Genomic DNA, 17793 nt, shown 5'->3' with positions numbered 1-17793 from the left:
TTACAACCTTTGGTCTCTAGTTTTATCTCATTTTATGATTCCCTGTGCTCAGTGTGTTCAAGCCACACCTTCTTCACCCTGTTCCCTGACTTTTCCAAACCTTTTCACACTTCCCCTTTCCTCCTGGCTGCTCTGTTCACAGTCATGCTCTGCATGATTTCCCACGGTTGTTTCCTTTAGTTCTGGTCTTGGCTCCAATGCTGCCCACAGAGAGAGGCATTCCTGGTATCCTCGCTGAATCCTCCCATCCCCATCAATGGTACACGCTGTCATGTACTGTTTCGGAACACCTGTCTTATTGTTTACATGTTTATGGTATGCTTCTCCCCCCCCAGGATTTAGGTTCAATAACCCACAAACCTCTGTTTCTTCAGAGCTGTATCATTGCTGCTTAGAGCAGGTGATCGGTAAATATGCATTCGATGAATGAAATATACTGTTCCTTTGAAGATTTGGGGTGCAATTTGAAAAAGTAAAAACTCAAGTCCCTCCTAAGACCCAACCCAGTGGAATATTATTGTTCATTTGTTGGAAAACACTGACTAGTTTACGCCATATGGCAGTGAGCGTATCATCAAAAAAGCACGGTGAGGTTGACATCAGGGAAGGCATCCGAGGCGTCTTTCGAGAATGGCTCCAGTAGGTTAAGGCACAGTCACTGCTGTGTCATGTTGCAGGCATGGTGCCGGGAGACCAACACTGTGAAATGATGAGTCGGAGCAAGTCTGATTTGCTGGCTGTGTTGCATGGTCAAAAGCAGACAGTGCGTATGTACACATCTTTAGTATACTGCAGTGTTTGTTTTGTTTTGTTTTGTTTTGTTTTGTTTTGTTTTGTTTTGTTTCAGATGAAAACATGAAAAGACAGGTTGGACATCAAAACTTATGAGAAAGGAAAGGGGAAAAAAGTTTCTTGGCAAGTTTTTTTGATAAAGATCTTTATGTAGAAAAACGTGTGCCGTTGTCAGATGAATGCCACTGGCTGCCCCCACGAGTGCGTTTTCCGTATTAACTTGAATTTTTGAAGATGCTAGAAATGTCTGCGCCCCGAATTCTATTTTATCCACAGTTCCAACAAAATAGAGGAGGTCTGTGGTATCTAAATCACACAAGTCGAAGGTCCTTCAGAGTTTTAGTCCCTTAAAAGCCATGGGAACAATGTTTAGGTGTTTGTGAGACAATTCACTTAGTGAGTCCCTTTTCTAAGTGAGCCCCAAGTGTGCCCTTCAGAGGCTGCATTTCCCCTGCCCGGCAGATTGTAAATGGTGGTATGATCCTTACAGGCTAAGCAGATCTCGGGGTTTCTCCACCTGCCAACATGAAGTGTGTCCTGAGTTCCTGAGGTTGGCAGGTCTTTGGCTGCCCCGCCACCAATGTGTACAGGTGCACCATGTGAACTGCACTGCAGGGAAGGCTCACTCTGTGTCTGGGCTCCAAGCATCTCTCCGGAACATTCTACGCCAGGAAATGAAACAGGGAGAGCCAGCATGAGTGCTAATACCTTCTGACATAGGTGAGGAGTCATTTGTTCTTCTAAACTCTGTTTAGCATCCTTTCCCACGAGGCTTCCTTGACTTCTTGATTGCAGAAAAAGTAAAGACTCAACCTTATTTAAACCCCTGTGCCTTACTGGCTCACAGTTCAAGCTTGGTTGTTTGGGATGCTTTCCAAGACAGCTGTCCTCAGAGGAAAGCTTTGGCACCATGGATCACTTCTAACAATAAGTCTTGACCTTTCAGGTAAATGGGACACCTTTCCCTTTACCCTGTTGACAAATTTCCTGTGTATATAGTTTGGTTGTGTCTTTCTTTTCTTCTCTTTTCTTCTTACCCCTACTTTGTGAAAGCTGCTACCAAGGTCTTCCTGCCCCACGCTAGCCTTGTTCTGAGGTCAACTAGACCCTGTGGGTGGAGATGCCACCCCCAGCCAGCAGCAACGTGGATCTGTGAAGTCCCTGGACCCCAGAGAAGACGCTTTATCAACCCTCTCTGCCCCTTTCCGGGATAAGTGACCCCTGATTTCGTGTGGGCACGTGTTCTGATTAAATCACGTCATCCTGGGTCTTGAGCCTAACTTGCACTTGGATTGTTGGGCAGGAATTTGGTCACTCACTGTGCTTTACCTTTAGATCTTGTGACACCTCATCTCTGGAGGGCTGGCTTTTCACTGCTGCCGGATCACGTGTCCCCCTTTTATTTAAGAGCTGATTGGTTTTAACTAGAAAAGGCTTAAAAGCACTGCTGAGTCTCCGGCACCTAAAAGGCGCATGGTATTGTTCCGGAAGTGCTTGTTACTGGCCAGGTTGATTGTGGCCTCCCTTCCCTTGCACGTGGCTCGGCCTGTTCAGCACTCCAGGCTCTGGTTTTTACTAATCTCTGCCCAACACCCCTCATACCGGCGTTTCTTCTCTTCTCCATCCCCTGGCCTGTCTTACTTTTCTGACTCTGGCTTCAGCAGCTGCAATCTACTGCCACCGTCTTCTGGGTGCTCACAACCGAATTAGATTTTGTTGACGTTAATTAGTTAATTTGATGTAAACCAGAGGGCTCAGCCAGAATCCAGCTGGACGTTCAGTCTTGCTGTTGGGGACCCAACCTTCCCTTTTGGGATTAAAATACATATGGGAGGCAGACATTTTTCACTCTCAGGTGAAAAGAGAAGCAAAGTCTGCCTACTTTAAATAATTATAATATAAAATGGTATAATTTCAGGAGTGTTACGATCTTATTAATAAGTGCTTAATATTCTCTTATAATTCACATTCTCTGTAGATGAACATTGGTTGAATTGGTGACTTTAAACAGAGGCAAGAAAATAGAACAGTTATAAGTCTAAACATCCAAAATGGGCAAAACAATGAAGAAAATTCTAAATTGGTTAATGTATTTTTTTTGTTATAATTCCTAAAATACCTAATGCCTCATTTCTATTAAAGAAGATTTTAATATGAACATTAAGCTTCATTATACGTTTCTTAATAATAATCGACTTCTACCAGTTTTTAAATTTAAGTCCTGGAATTAAATCCTAGAATCCTTAAAAGTATAATTTTTGCTAAGTAAGGTTTATAGACTTAGAAATTGCATTAGAGTTTTGAAGGTGTAAATGGTGAAAAATGGATTACAATGGCATAAATGAAACATTCCTCAGGATCTATGATTTGTTGAAGAGATGTACTTATAACTAGATGGGGCCACAGTTTCCTGTATCTGTAGGGGTTTGGTAAGGACATAAATTGGAACCTAAATTCTTGGCCATCAACATTCCCTATCGGGCCACAGGGCCCAGTGAGGACAGCCACAGACTACCAAATGCATAATTTGCCTAAGAGCATGCAAATTAAATTAATTTAAAAACAACCACCTGAGGTTCTGGCTAAACAAACACATACGAAAAACAGAGAAAGACCAACAGGTCACCAGTCTGCAAAAACTTGGCAAAAATTGCGATAATGTGATTATATTTTTGAATCCACAAATAGCATACATTTAGAATGTGAATATATAAGACAAACTTTGTCTACATAAGTACTTCAAATACTGAAGTTGACATGATCAAATGATCATTGCATATCATTTTTCCCTTAATAAAGAGCAAAGAGTAGAGACCTGGTCATGTGCAGGATCATGAAACTCAGTTTATTTTAAGTTTTTATTATTTCTTTTAGAGAGAGAGAATGTGAATGGGGGAAAGGGGCAGAGGGACAGAGAGAGAGAACTTCAAGCAGTCTCCACACTCAGCGTGGAGACTGACGTGGGACTCAATCCTACCACCCTGGGATCATGGCTTGAGCCAAAATCAAGAGTCGGGCGCTCAACCGACTGAGCCACCCAAGCACCCCAAAACTCAGTTTAATTGTTCAGGCTGTGTCAGATGCCCAGTTCCTGGAGCTAAGCTCAGTACAGGCATCCTCAGTTTGTGCACAGGTCCTGGCACACACAGCTTGGTAAGGGGCATCCTCACTCTGTGTGCCTCCCACTGCATCAAGGGGGTGTGTATATTCTTAGGGACAGACACATTCTGATCTCTCCTGTGCCCCTTTCTCCCTGCCCTCCCTAAAAAGTAGGATTCTGGGGAAAGAGCTTAACTCTGATTTTATGCACATTAGCATATTACCAATATTTGTAGGAATGGTGAGGATGTTTTACCTTTACTTGTGCAGCAAACAAAAATAATCATGTTAGGGGCACCTTGGGTGGCTTAGTCAGTTGAGTGTCTGACTTCAGCTCAGGTCATGATCTCGTGGTTCATGAGTTCGAGCCCCACGTCAGGCTCTGTGCTGACAGCTCAGAGCCTGGAGACTGCTTGGGATTCTGTGTCCCCCTCTCTCTCTGCCCCTCCCCAGCTCACACTCTGTCTCTCTCAAGAATACATAAACATTAAAAAAATTGAAAAAATAGTCATGTTACTTCTGCACAGCTGAAGAGTAGCTTGAAAATGTATGTGCACGTGTGTGTGTGTGTGTGTGTGTGTGTGTGTGTGTGTAGAGAAAGAGAGGGGGAGAGGTTGATTTGAACTTACTGTTAATATTTGCCTAGGATACAAAAAAAAAAAAATTCCAGAAAAACTTTAGTGGGAAGCAATAATGGTCTAAAAAAGTATTACAAAACAGTGTGTAAATAAATAATTTGCTATTAACACCAGGTTTTGTGTAATCAGAATTTTCTCCAGCATCTCTCAAAGCATAATAGCTCTTTAAGTATTGGGTGAATAATTGATTATGAATACACCTTGGAATGTTACGAAGTAAACAAGCATCTATTTATTGCCTCCATTTTCCAGAATTAGTTACAAGGAAAGTTGGCTAAACAGCAGAACAAAGTTCAAGTTGTTAAAGGGTAATATGGAATAAATATGTGGGTTTCAGGACTATCTCCTACAGGCAGACGGGAGAGAGAGAGGGATTAGAAGCATGTGTTGGCGCGAACAGTTTCAAAATTCACAGCGGAGTTTGTGCTGCTTTGTGGAGAGAGGACATGGATGAGGGAGTATCTCTCCGGGACCTTTGTGGGGCAGGGACCCCTCCCATCCTACAATTGCCATCTGTGGGAACAGACCACCCTGCTGCAGGGCCCAGGTCCCAGCTGCTCACTAAGTGTAGTTCTGTCTGTTTCCAGATCTTCTCTCCGTGGTGAGGTCCCAGGGAAAAACTGATAGTAAAGTCATTTCATGTATATCTAAACTCCAGAGCCAGACTGCCTGGATGCAAATCTGAGCCCAAGTGGGTGCTTCTGAGTAGTAGGCTGGCCTCTCCAAGGTTCTGTTTCCTAGTCTGCAAAAGGGGAAAAATAAGAAGTTGGTTTTTCTGAGGATTCACTGTCACTTGTAAAAGATTTACCCATCTTACTGCACTCTGGGCATGTGTACTGTCTTGTCTTCATCTACTGGAAGGGCCGCTGATTAGCAGACAGCAGGCACGCCCCCAGAAAGAGATGAAAACAACTGTATGCTCACAAAACAAGCAAGGCACGGTCATACATCTTCCAATGCTTTGGCCAGTTCAAGGACTGAACTACCTTATGTTTATGGCTCTAATAATGTGTTTATGTATCCTACTATCCACAAATCCTGCTGGTTTGGGATAGCACGGGTCTGGCTGGATAGATGTCAGTGAGCAGCGCTCATGTCCTCTGGAGCATGTCTGGGGTTCCTTTCCCTCTCTGCTATCGCCATTGAATTTTTCCTGCACATCTAATTTCTTCTTGGAAGCAAAGGCAATGCCAGGGGACAAGGCTCTGAGCTGTTTTGCTCTTCCTGTGGAAATGACGGGGTGACCTTTAACACGCTACAAAGGTAACCTCAGTGGGAAGGTTGTGCTGCGCTTGCTTAACAGTGCTGAGTGAGAGGGTTGTGCTGCGCTTGCTTAACGGTGCTCAGTGGGAGGGTTGTGCTGCGCTTGCTTAACGGTGCTCAGGAGAACATGCGGTGAGGTGAGCCACCTGGCTCCACTCCACGAAGGCAAGATTGGCTTCAGAATGTCATCCTTCAGTGACCTAAAAGGAGAGCTTCACTAAAATGGCAAACCATAGCTGTGGTCATAATAGGGGAAGGGTGTTCGGACCTGGTGGTTGAAACTGAGGGTAAGAAGCTCCTGGATCTGGTCGCATTTCCTGAAGGAAAAATGAAGGCTCTTCCTTTTACCTGAGTAGTGTGTGTGGGAAGGAGAAATGTTTGGCAGGTGTTCACGATGGGGTGCATTTTCCTTCTTGAATGAGGGGATTCAGCTCTTGCATCATTAGCATTTCAGGTAGAGATATAGAAGAGGTGATTGGCAAAGTGGTCATTTCATCTTTTCTACATCGTCTAGAATCCGAGACCTTGAGGCAATTTACTTGAAGTGAATTCCCAAATTCTTAGGTCTGCCTTTGTAGCCGGCAAGTCCCCACTGCTGTCAGGGAGGTGAAGATACTTGTTCCTAACGCCTTCCTCCTTCTTCACCACCACCCCTCCATTTCATTAATCAGGGAATACAGAAGGTAGTCTAGTTCTATAATGAGTTGAACTTTATTGGAAGGCATATGTATAACTTGGGAAAATAGTATTTTAGATGGGCTGACCATTTTTGAGTCCAGGAAGGAGGTACATAGAATTGGCAGCTGAGAGTGTCAATTGAAAATGTGTCTAGGACAAATGTAGGTGAAATTAGTTCATTGCTAACTCAGTAACTCTGTTGAGAAGATGGGGCTAGGTAAGCTTTAAGAAAGCCCACCAATATCACAGCAGCTAGGAAGGTTAGTCCTATTGACCAAGTCCAGTGGATATATGAGAACTTTATGTATCTGCCTGAATGAGATCTCCTATTTTGACCATTTTTGTGACTGTGGTATAAACGCATGTTTATAGAATGTTTAATTGATATAAAATTATAGATTGTAATATTGGCATGGACTTATCAATGTTCTAGACTATTATAGGTAGGTGCTTATCAAAAGTATTTAACCAAAAGGTCTGGTTATAAAATGGTCCTGGTAAATCATGCTATAGAAACTGAGAAACCGGTAAGAAAGTAAGGGAAAAAAAGGAATGTTAATGGTAATACTGACCTTGAGATAACAGAATTTCCAGAATTTTCTATCAGAGTTGGGCTTTATCTGAGTTCAGTCAGTTTAGCCAAGTATTCTGGCCTTCCTCTGCCTACTTTTCACCCTAAGCTCTCTTGTGAGCAGTGTCCTGACATCCACTGTTTGTGCCAGGTGGCTTTCTACACCAGCTGGGTCTCCTGGAAGTGACCTTTTGGTTTTGGTCCTCATCAGTGAAAACTAGGGCTCCTAACAGCTGTCCTAAAAGCAGTAGGAAGGAGGTCCTTGATCAGCAGGAGGATTTCAGAATCCTTCGGTCCAAAATAAATGTCTATACACAGACATCAAGAGTGACAGCTCATCAAAGCTTTGAGGTCACCCTGCTTATTTGCACTTTTATAAGACATACATCATGCAGACTGTCTCTTTTTAAGATTATCATTCACCCCTTGCATGGCCCAGAGCACTAGAGTTAATGTAACTCAAAGGTATACATTAGACCAGAAGGTGAAAAAGACCAGACGTTGTCATGACATATGTAAGCAGCCAGGCTCCGCCTACTACTTTCCATCCTGTCTTCTTCTTCTCGCCCTGACTTGTGTCAGAACATTTCCTTCCATTTTTCAGACCTCTGCCCTAGAAACATAAGCAGATGTGTGCATCTAAAATTTGGGTTTTAAAAAATCCTAGATCTTTACCTACTTCTAAGATGGTGTCTACAAAAAAGTTCCCAGTTTTCCATAACTAAAAGAATTGGATCTAAGCAAAGGGAAATGTGCTGATTTTCACCGTGCAGACTCTACCTGACCTGGCTGGGCACTACAGACTCAATTGCTTCTGAAGCCACATTTTTGTCTATTCGAAGAAACCCATCACCACAGCACTGCTGTTTGTGAGAACAGCCCCATGGTGTTAGGGGCACCTGGAATATGGCTAGCCTGAACTGAGATGTGCTTCAGGCATAAAGTAGACATTGGATTTCTAAGACTTATGGTGAAAAAAAGAGTGTAAAATATCTTACTGATAATTTTTAATTGGTTGCATGTTGAATGAGAATACTTTGAATACATGAGGGTAAAGAAAATGTGTTACTGAAATTAATTTTACTTGTTTATTTTTTACTTTTATACTGTAGCTACTAGAAAAGTTACTATTACATATCTGGCTTGCATCACATGTGTATGGACTATATATGTGTACTGACTATACATTAAATGTCTTTTTTTTATCATACAGGACATTTATTTGGCAACTTCTATTTTTAAGAGTATGTTGTGAATGTCTTTCCATGCCATTAAATACCCTTCTGTGACAGTTTGTTTTTACTGCCCATTTAGGTTGTTTTTTTTTGGTTTTGTTTTGTGTTTGCAAAAATATATTAAATGTCTTTAGGGGAGTGAAAAAATGTTCTTAAATGATTATCTTATAGAAGCAAGAACTAAAAAAAAATTACCCTGAAAAAAATGACTTTCAAAGGGATTCAGTATTGACTATCTGTTTCTGATTAGGTGACAGTGAGGTCACATGCCAGGGAGAAAGTTGCCTGAGAGTTTACGGGGGCACAGACAGAAAAGCAGGAGACCATCTGTTACATTCTAGGTAACACACAATGATGGCTGGATTTACGTGATGACTTAATTTGGACGGTAAAGAAATAATCATAAAGGTATGGATTCTTCCCAATATCTAGAGCCACACAGCCAATAAGGGAGGATTATGTAGCTGACAATGCAAATAGGTTTTTAGTGAATTATTTTCAGTTTTTATTGCTTAGATAGTCAAACAAAGCTAATACTGGGAAAATTGTAGCCACTACCAGTATCAAAGGAATCATGAGTTATATGGAGTGGAAAGTTATGCAAAAATGAAGGCTGCAATCAGAAAAGTAAAGAAGTATAAATTACTTCAAAGAAGCAATAAAGGGTCTTCCTAGTACCTACCAGGATTAATTTGTGAAGAGGAGAATGGGGTTATCTGTCTGGCCCATTGAGATTTTTAGTTAAGATAGAAATTTTCCATGTATTTTTACTATTCCAAGGAGATATGGGGTGATCATATCCCCCACAACAAATGGCCACATAGGGGTCAAATTAACAATTAAGAGCACAGATTTTCAGATACTGAAAGAGAATTTAAAATGAGGATTATTGATTCTTCATCAACGTGGGGTTCTTATTTGTTATAGAGTTTTTCTCTTCAAATTCCACAAAATAAAATGTTTTCATTTTTAAGTGTACAACTGGATGAGGTTTGAGAATATGGGCAGTCATGTACCACCACCCCAGTCAGGACGTAGAACAACTCTGGCCCTCCAAAGAGTTCTTTGGGATCCTTTACAAGAATCCTTTAACCCCCTCTCCAGGCCATTGGTGATATAATTCATAACACTGGAGATCAGTTTTGCCTCTTCTAGAACTTCCTTTAAATGAAATTATGTACTTCTTTGGTATCCAGTTCCTTTACTCAAGATAAATGCTTAGTATATATCAGTACTTAATGCCTTTTTGTTGTTGAGTAGCATTTGATTGTATGGATAAACATATTTTGTGTATCCTTTAATCTCCTGGTGGACATTTGGGTTGTTTCCAGTTTTTGATTATTATGAATAAAGCTGCTATAAATATTCACAGGCAGGTTTTGTGTGGACACAGGTTTTCAAATCAGTTGGGTGAGTATCTAGGAGTGAGACTGTTGATTGTATGGTAAGAGTATGTGTAGTTTTGTAAGAAACTGACAAACTGCTTTCCAAAGTGGCTGCACCATTTTGAACTTCCAACAACATGGATGAGAGTCCCTCTGTACACTTGCCAGTGTGAAGTGTCTGTTCAGATCTTTTGCCCACTTTTTAATTTGGCTGTTGTTTTCTTATTGTTGAATTTTAAAGAATTTTTGTGTATTTTGGATCCAAATCCTTTATTATATAAGTGTTTTGAGAACATTGTATCCAAAACTATGGCTTATGTTTTAACAGGAGGAGGAGTTTTAAATTTTAATAAATTCCAACTTACCAATATATTTTTTTTGGATTGGGCTTTTGATGTCATGTCTAAAAACTCATCACTTGCTATTGTTTGAATCTATCTCCCCCCACCCCCAAATTCATATGTTGAGTTCCTAACCCCCCAAATTATTGTATTAGGAGGTGAGGGCTTTGGTAGGTGCTTAGTAAGTCATAAGCGTGGAGCCCTCATGAAGGGGATTAGTGCCCTTATTAGAGAAGTTCCAACTTACACCTTGGAAGAGGAACTTCTGGCCATGCAGGCACCCTGATCCAAAAACTTCCAGCCTCCAGAACTATAAGCAATAAGTTTTTGTTTACAAACTACCCAGTCTGTGATATTTTGTCATAGCAACCAAAATAGACTAAGATACCACCAAACCCATGCTCACCCATATTTTCCTTTATGATTTTAGAGGTATTCAGATTTTCTAGGTCTTCTTGAGTAAGTTTCAGTAGTTTGTGCTTTTTTGGGGAATTCATCCATTTTACCTAAATTATATAAATAGGTCATTATACAGTCATTCATAGACTTTCTTTATAATTCTTTTTTGAGTTGACAGCCATAGACCCACCTTCATTTAATTTTAGTAAATTAAGTTTTCTCTATTTTTCCTGGTTAGTCTAGTGAAAGATGTCAATTTTGTCGATGCTTTTGGAGAACCAACTTTTGGTTTTGTCGATCTCAATTGTTTTTCTATTCTCTTTCACTGATTTCACTCTAATCCCATTTTCCCCCCTTTCCTTTTTCTTGTTTTGGATTTGGTTTGCTCTTTTTTTCCCCGTGTCTCAAGGTGGAATGTTAGGTTGTAGACTTGAGATCTTTTTTGACATTTAGTATATTTTTTACTGCTATAAATTGCCCTCTAGGCAATGCTTTAGCTACATCCTCTACATTTTAGTATGCTGTGTCTTAATTTTAATTCATGTCAAAGTATTTAAAAAAATTTTAATGCTTATTTATTCTTGAGAGAGAGAGAGAGAGACAGAGTATGAGCAGGGGAGGGGCAGAGAGAGAGGGAGACAGAATCCAAAGCAGGCTCCAGGCTTCAAGCTGTCAGCACAGAGCCTGATGTGGAGCTCACATCCACAAACCATGAGATTGTGATCTGAGCCAAAGTCAGATGCTTAACTGACTGAACCACCCAGGCACTCCTCAAAGTATTTTTTAAATTTCCCATATGATTTCTTCTTGATCCATTGGTTACTTAGTGATATGTTGCTTAATTTCCACATATTTATAAATTTTCTATTTTTTCTGCTGTCAATTCCTAATTTTACACAAGTGTAATCAGAGAATATACTTTGTCCAATTTCAATTCTTTTAAATTTATTGAGGCTTAGTTTATGGCCTAAATTACAATTTACCCTGGAGAACATTCCATGCACTCTTTAAAAGAATGTGTGTTCTTCTCTTGTAAATTGGAATGTTAACAGATGTCTGTTGGGTCCAGTTTGTACATAGTGTTGTTTAAGTCTTTTGTGTCCTTGCTGATTACCTCCTGGCTCATTCTATACATTATTGAAAATAGAGTATTGAAGTCCCCAACTATTATTGTAAAATTGTTTTTTGCTACCTTCAATTCTATTAGCTTTTGCTTCATGAATTTTGGGACACTCTTATTAGATGCACTTATGTTTATATTCTTATAACTTTTGATGGATTGCCCCCCTATCATTATATAATTTATCTCTTTATCTCTAGTAACATTTTTAGTTAAAGTCTATTTTGTTTGATATTAGTATAGCCATTCCAGATTACTTAAAGCTGCTGTTCACATGGTATATCTCTTTTCCATCCTTTTACTTTCAGCCTATTTGTATCTTTGAATCTACTGTGTGTCTTCTGTGAATTTATTATCTTACAGCTTCTGTTGAGGCTCTGGAAAAGAATCAGAGTTCATTCATGTTGTTGGTTAAATTCAGTTTCTTGCATATGTAGGACTGGGGTCCCAGTTCCTCAATTGACTGTCATCCAGGGGCTGGTGTTTGCTTCTAGGTGCTACCCACATTCCTACTCATGCTTTCCATATAGCCCCGCCAGCAAAGGTGGGCTCAGTCCTTCACACTTCAAGTCTCTCTGACTTCCCCTTCTACAGTATACCTCTGACTCCAGGGCCTGTGTGATTAGAGTAGGTCCACCTGGATAATCCAGGATAATCTTCTTATTTTCATGACTGTAATTACATCTGCAAAGTCCCTTTTGCCATGGGGCAAAATGTACTCACAGGTCTCTAGAATTAGAATCTGGACATTTTTGGAGGGTCATTCTGGCTACAATAATCCGCCATCTGGAACACAAAGACTCATTTCATGAGACATGTAGAAAACAAAAAGTAAAATGGCATACATAAACCCAACTATATATTTTTTAAAAAATTGTTTTAATGTTTATTTATTATTGAGAGACAGAGAGACACAGCGTGAGCAGGGGAGGGGTAGAGAGAAGGGGAGACACAGAATCTGAAGCAGGCTCCAGGCTCCGAGCTGTCAGCACAGAGCCTGATGCGGGGCTCGAACCCACAAATAGTGAGATCATGACCTGAGCTGAAGTCAGTTGCCTAACCAACTGAGCCACCCAGGGGCCCCCATAAACCCAACTATATTAATAATAACATTAAATATGAATGAACTAAACAGTCCGATCACACTGGGTAAATAAAACAAAACAAGATCCAACTGTATGCTGTTTGTAGAAGGTCTCAGCCTTGTGAGACCTTTGGGCACAGGACCCAGCCAAGTCTGTGCAAACTTCTGACCTACAGAAGTTGCAAGATAATAAATTCACATTGTTTTAGGTTGTGTGCTAATTCGTTACAGCTGCATAAGAAGCCAGTATGCATATAATGAGGTGTTTGTTGTTATGTCAGGTGGATTAAGTGCATTAGAAGAGACTTAAAGCCAGTCAAGGATGGATGTTTGAGGTGAACTCCACAAGGAGAAACAGGAGCCATTTAGGGAAAGATGGGTCACATATGTAGAACTAAAGGTAGGCAATATGGAGAAGAGAATTTGCTGATCAACGTTGATGTTAAAAATTGTTGAAAGTGAAATATTATGTGTAGAATGTTACGCATGGGTGCCTGTGCCTTTTGCTCAGAGGGGAAGAATCTTAGAATGTCCTTTATTAATGAATGGCCTTTACCCCTTTTAAACATGAGGTTTATACTTTTGTTTAAGACACTGAGATCCTATTTATTGAATTGGAAAGGAGAGGGGATCAGCATATCAACAGAGATAGGATTTTTCTCATCCAATCCTGAATAGTGTAATAATTCAAATAGAAAATACAAATAGCATATGTGCTGGGTTAAACATTCTCTAGAAATAGGGCAATTTTGCATTCATTAATTCTTGTTATTAAAGGATGGGAATAGAGTATGGGAAAACTGATGTCTCAAAAATTCTGACATGGATTGGAATTTCAATCCTTCACACTTCCCTGTTTCCCTAGTGTTGTTTGGGTCAGAGTGACGTTTTACAGCAGCAACTTATCAAAAATATTGCATCAATCTTCAATCATCTTTTTCTTTCTAGTGACTTATTCCACATACTCTTAAATCAAATGAAAATGTGAATCTTGATGTCCTTCTGATACAATTCTCCCAAGTAATAAAAAAGGTGAGAGATGGGGGGGCTCAGCTAGGGGGTGAGAACTGCCATTATAAATCCAGCCAGCTGGGGTGGGGTGCTGTGATTAACTGCACAGCACCCAGGTGGGTCTCTCGGGATTGCCACTGTATGCAAGGCAAAGTGATTTCTCACCACTTCCCAGCGTTTCTCCCCATAGATCATTGCGTTGATCTATCAATCTCACGAAGGTTAAAAGGGACAGCGCTCAAAACCTGGCCTGGAGAGGTGGAATTTCAATAGGCTGTTATGTCATTGAGTTTAAGGCTTTTTAAAGGGAAAGGTTATAGTTATTTTAAGGTTGAAACCCAATGCCATTTAACCTTCTCTCCTTAATCTCCCCACAAGGCATTATAATTATGGTAGCTAATTCATCTGCTGGCTCCTCTTTTTCATTTCCCAGTTTCTACAAATGAATCTATAATTGGTCAACATAAATATAAGCCTTTGTTGTTGTTGTTGTTGTTCAGTGGTTCGCCTAGAATTAAATCCCTATTTGAAATGGAAATAACATGTCTTCATCTGCTTAAATGTCTTTTGGTTATTTCTGACCACATTAACATCACAAAAATGTCTGCACATAATCTATAGCAGATGTTCTCATGCCAGGAATCAATTACAATGGCTACTAGGGGAGAAATTGTTTTCTGTTTTCTGTGCTTTTTTCAGACGAAAGGTTCTTCATTGGGAATAGCAGACCCTTATGGACCCGAGTTATTTGTTGGCTTTTAGCCTTTAATTAGAGGAAACTGTATTATGCTCTACAGTTGAAATAAACAATGGCTTCATTAATAAATATTACCTATATCCTCAAGACGGAACATGTGTCTATACACCGTGTTTTGAGGTTTTCTGAGAGTCTGTCTTGCAAAATCGTTCTCGCTCTACCGGCTTCTGGAAGTGCCGCCATCACCTCCTTCTTTGATTGAGGCTTTTTCCCCTGTTGGATGTGAACACGCGCAACTATGTTTAATGCACGTAACTCTACTGCCACCTAGTCTTACTGCGCATGGCGTTGAGGTGACCGAATTCGTCATATCATCTCTTAAAGCACTTTGTATAGGGGCGAGGCGGAAAAGCACAGGGCATTGACCAGTGGGTCAGGGAGCTTCTCTCTCTTGAAAGACTAAGCAGGGGAGATAGGGCTGAAGACAAACCTCATGTATTTGATTATTTTTCTCGAGATTCGTCTTGCTTTGAAAATAAATGTTTTGCTTTCCTCTGTAATTTGCCCTTTCTTTTAAAACTAAATGTATGGAATGTTACGAATGAATGAATAAAACGCCTTCACAGATACCAATTAGTGAAGCTAAAGATGACCCTGAGAACATTTCTTCTTTTTTTTTCTTGGCATGAAAGAAAGCTTTTCTTACAGTGAACCCCTCCCTCAACCAGTCATAACAAGTCAAGAAAGACAGAGATGGGATGTTACGGGAAACGTTCCCAAAGCTCAAGTTTGGGCTGAGCCTTCTTTTCTCTCCCTCTATTTTTTATAGTCTGGTTTTATTCTCACCGATGGCAGTACCTATGGCAGTAACCTATTATAAATAGCAGACTCTTCTTCTTTTTTTGTTAGGTTTTTATTTTTGTTAGTTTAATATTTATTCTTTTATTTTTTAGCACTTGACTGTGAATATTACAATGAAGGTATGTAACATTTATTTTATTTATTTATTTATTTATTTATTGGTGCTTGCTATTCTCTTTTTTTTTTTAGAAAATATAACTTATTGTCAAATCGGTTTCCATACAACACCCAGTGCCCATCCCAACAAGTGCCCTCCTCAATGCCCATCACTCACTTTCTCCTCTCCCCCACCCCTCATCAACCCTCAGTTTGTTCTCAGTACTTAAGAGTCTCTTATGGTTTGCCTCCCTCCCTCTCTGTAACTTTTTTTCCCCTTCCCCTCCCCCATGATCTTCTGTTAAATTTCTCAGGATCCACATATGAGTGAAAACATACAATGTCTGTCATTCTTTGACTGACTTATATCACTTAGCATAATACCCTCCGGTTCCATCCAGACTCTTCTTCTAACTGTAAGCTGTATTTTTGGCTTCTTTTGCTTACTTGTGGCTCTTATAGACGTCTTAATTTCCTTTTTTACAATACTGGGTGTATGAGCCACGCAAGGCAAAAGTGCTATACTACAGCAGAGCATCTAGCTTTATTTCTGGACTATCACTTGTAACTGGAACTAAATGGAGGCCCAATTTTCCTCAATTAGAATACAGAGGTAGGGCTTTCAACGTCTATATATGTAATTATACAGAACCAAAAGCATGCCCTATTAGGATTTTTCAGTTAACTTTTTCTTTTTCTTTTGAAAGTTAGAGCTTTTTCCCCCTCCCTTAAGTTATATCCAGAGGATTGCCTGTTAATGATAAATATTTAAAATTTATAACACTTACAAGGATTTAGATAAAGATTTGGAACTATAAGCTTCTAAAATCTTTAAAAGCTATAAAAGTGAGATAAAGGTATAGAAATATAGAACTTAGACATGGCTATGGATGATTATGAAGCCTTTAAGAGATATCACAGATACAAACTACCTTCTGAATCATTCAAAGAAAAGTAACTCACTAATCTAAAAATAATATTGTGGATTTTTTTTTTTTTTTTTGGAAATTGACATGTATGGGAAATTGGCTAGAATGATAATTATCATGTACCGGGGACAATTTCTTTTTCTTTCTCCCCTATTTTACCTTGAACCATAAAAAGGAGCTTTTTATGCTTCTCTGGGAAGCACTGAGGAGAAATCTTCAGTGTTTCATGTCTTCATCCCATCCCTGTCTTTTCCCCATGGGAACAGGACTGACTTAACTGCCTGACCTGGTTCACTATGGCAGCTCACCCACCCACGGCAGGTGTTGTCCTGTCTTCCGGTGGCCTCTTGCAGGGAGGACCCACCACACAGCACAGAGACACCTCCTGTGCCTCAGAGGGGGAGCTTCCCTCCAGGGCCATACCCATAGCTGTTTTGGTCTTAGAGCTTCATCCTCCAATCCATCAATGCCACAAATAAGGCTGCCATTTTGTTCCCCAACTCTTGTACCAGTCTAATTGTTCCTGAACTTCAGAAAAGGTTATAACAGTCCAAATCCCAAGAAAAACTTTGGAATGATCTGACTAGTCTCTGTGGAAAGAGAGAGATTGGTGCACAGCCCAGTGTTACATTGCCAGTGCAGATTCAAGGAAACCCGGGTGCTGAGTTCAGTGTCACCAGGCAAAGGGGATGGCCATTTCTCAGGGGCTGACTCATAATGATAACACGTACACAGAATAATGACTAAAATGGGAGATGCCAGTTTACTTATTCTTGATGATAAATATTCCCGTAGAGACAACTGGCAGTCTTTTGTCTTATGCATCTTCTCTCCTTGGACTTACGCATCTTCTCTCCTTGGACAGACCTCTATCAGAGGCCACGTTAGAATCCACAGGCTTCCTGGTGAGGACAGAGGGAGAGTCTGCAGATCCCATTGGTGCCAGTCATCAAGTGATGCTCAGGAACTTTTCGATGAGTCAGGGGGAGCCCCGAGGTCCATCTTTCTGACTCTCCTGTTTCCATTACTTCATAGCGATAATTCTCTCTGATGGACACATCCTTGGTGTAGGTGTCAGTACCTCCCACTAGGCCAGTCAGGGCTTGGGGAGGAGGCTCGCTGTCTTTTTCCAGACACCGTGTAAATCTGCTCTGACCCACTTGTCAAGGGGCAGCCAACTCGGCAAGGGCTCCCGTTTACACCCTGGCACCAGATGTCTTTTGTACCTTGGTGAACATCAGCTTCTGCCATACTTGAGCTGCTAACAGATATCACTTGTGTCTCTTTGAAGGAGGACTGCCACATGTGTAGAACTCAAGATCTGCAGGATGGCAGGCAAGCTGGGGACCCAGGGAAGATTTGATGGCACAACTTGAGTCTGAAAGCCATTTGCTGGCAGAATTCCATCTTCCTTGGGGGAGATCAGTCCTTTCCTTTTAAGGTCTTCCACTGATGGGATGAGGCCCACCCACATTATGGAGAAAGATTTGTTGTATTCAAAATCCACTGAATTAAATGTTGATCTCTTCCGAGAAACAGTTTCACAGCAGCAGCATCTGGACTGGTATTTGACCACATACCTGGTGCCGTGACT

General features: G+C 40.6%; 1 long non-coding RNA gene across 1 annotated transcript; it reads left to right on the top strand.

The window, feature by feature from the left end:
* Positions 1-1413: 1413 nt before the first annotated feature.
* Positions 1414-17562, top strand: LOC125149013 (uncharacterized). The gene is made up of 3 exons (XR_007145778.1): positions 1414-1512; positions 15267-15293; positions 17491-17562. It is a non-coding gene; the product is annotated as an uncharacterized LOC125149013 (long non-coding RNA).
* The last annotated feature ends 231 nt before the right edge of the window (positions 17563-17793 follow it).

The sequence above is a fragment of the Prionailurus viverrinus genome, chromosome D3, assembly GCF_022837055.1.
Source record: "Prionailurus viverrinus isolate Anna chromosome D3, UM_Priviv_1.0, whole genome shotgun sequence".
Lineage (NCBI taxonomy): Eukaryota > Metazoa > Chordata > Mammalia > Carnivora > Felidae > Prionailurus > Prionailurus viverrinus.
The sequence above is the reverse complement of the archived record's forward strand: the minus strand, read 5'-3'. Positions and strand labels throughout refer to the sequence as shown.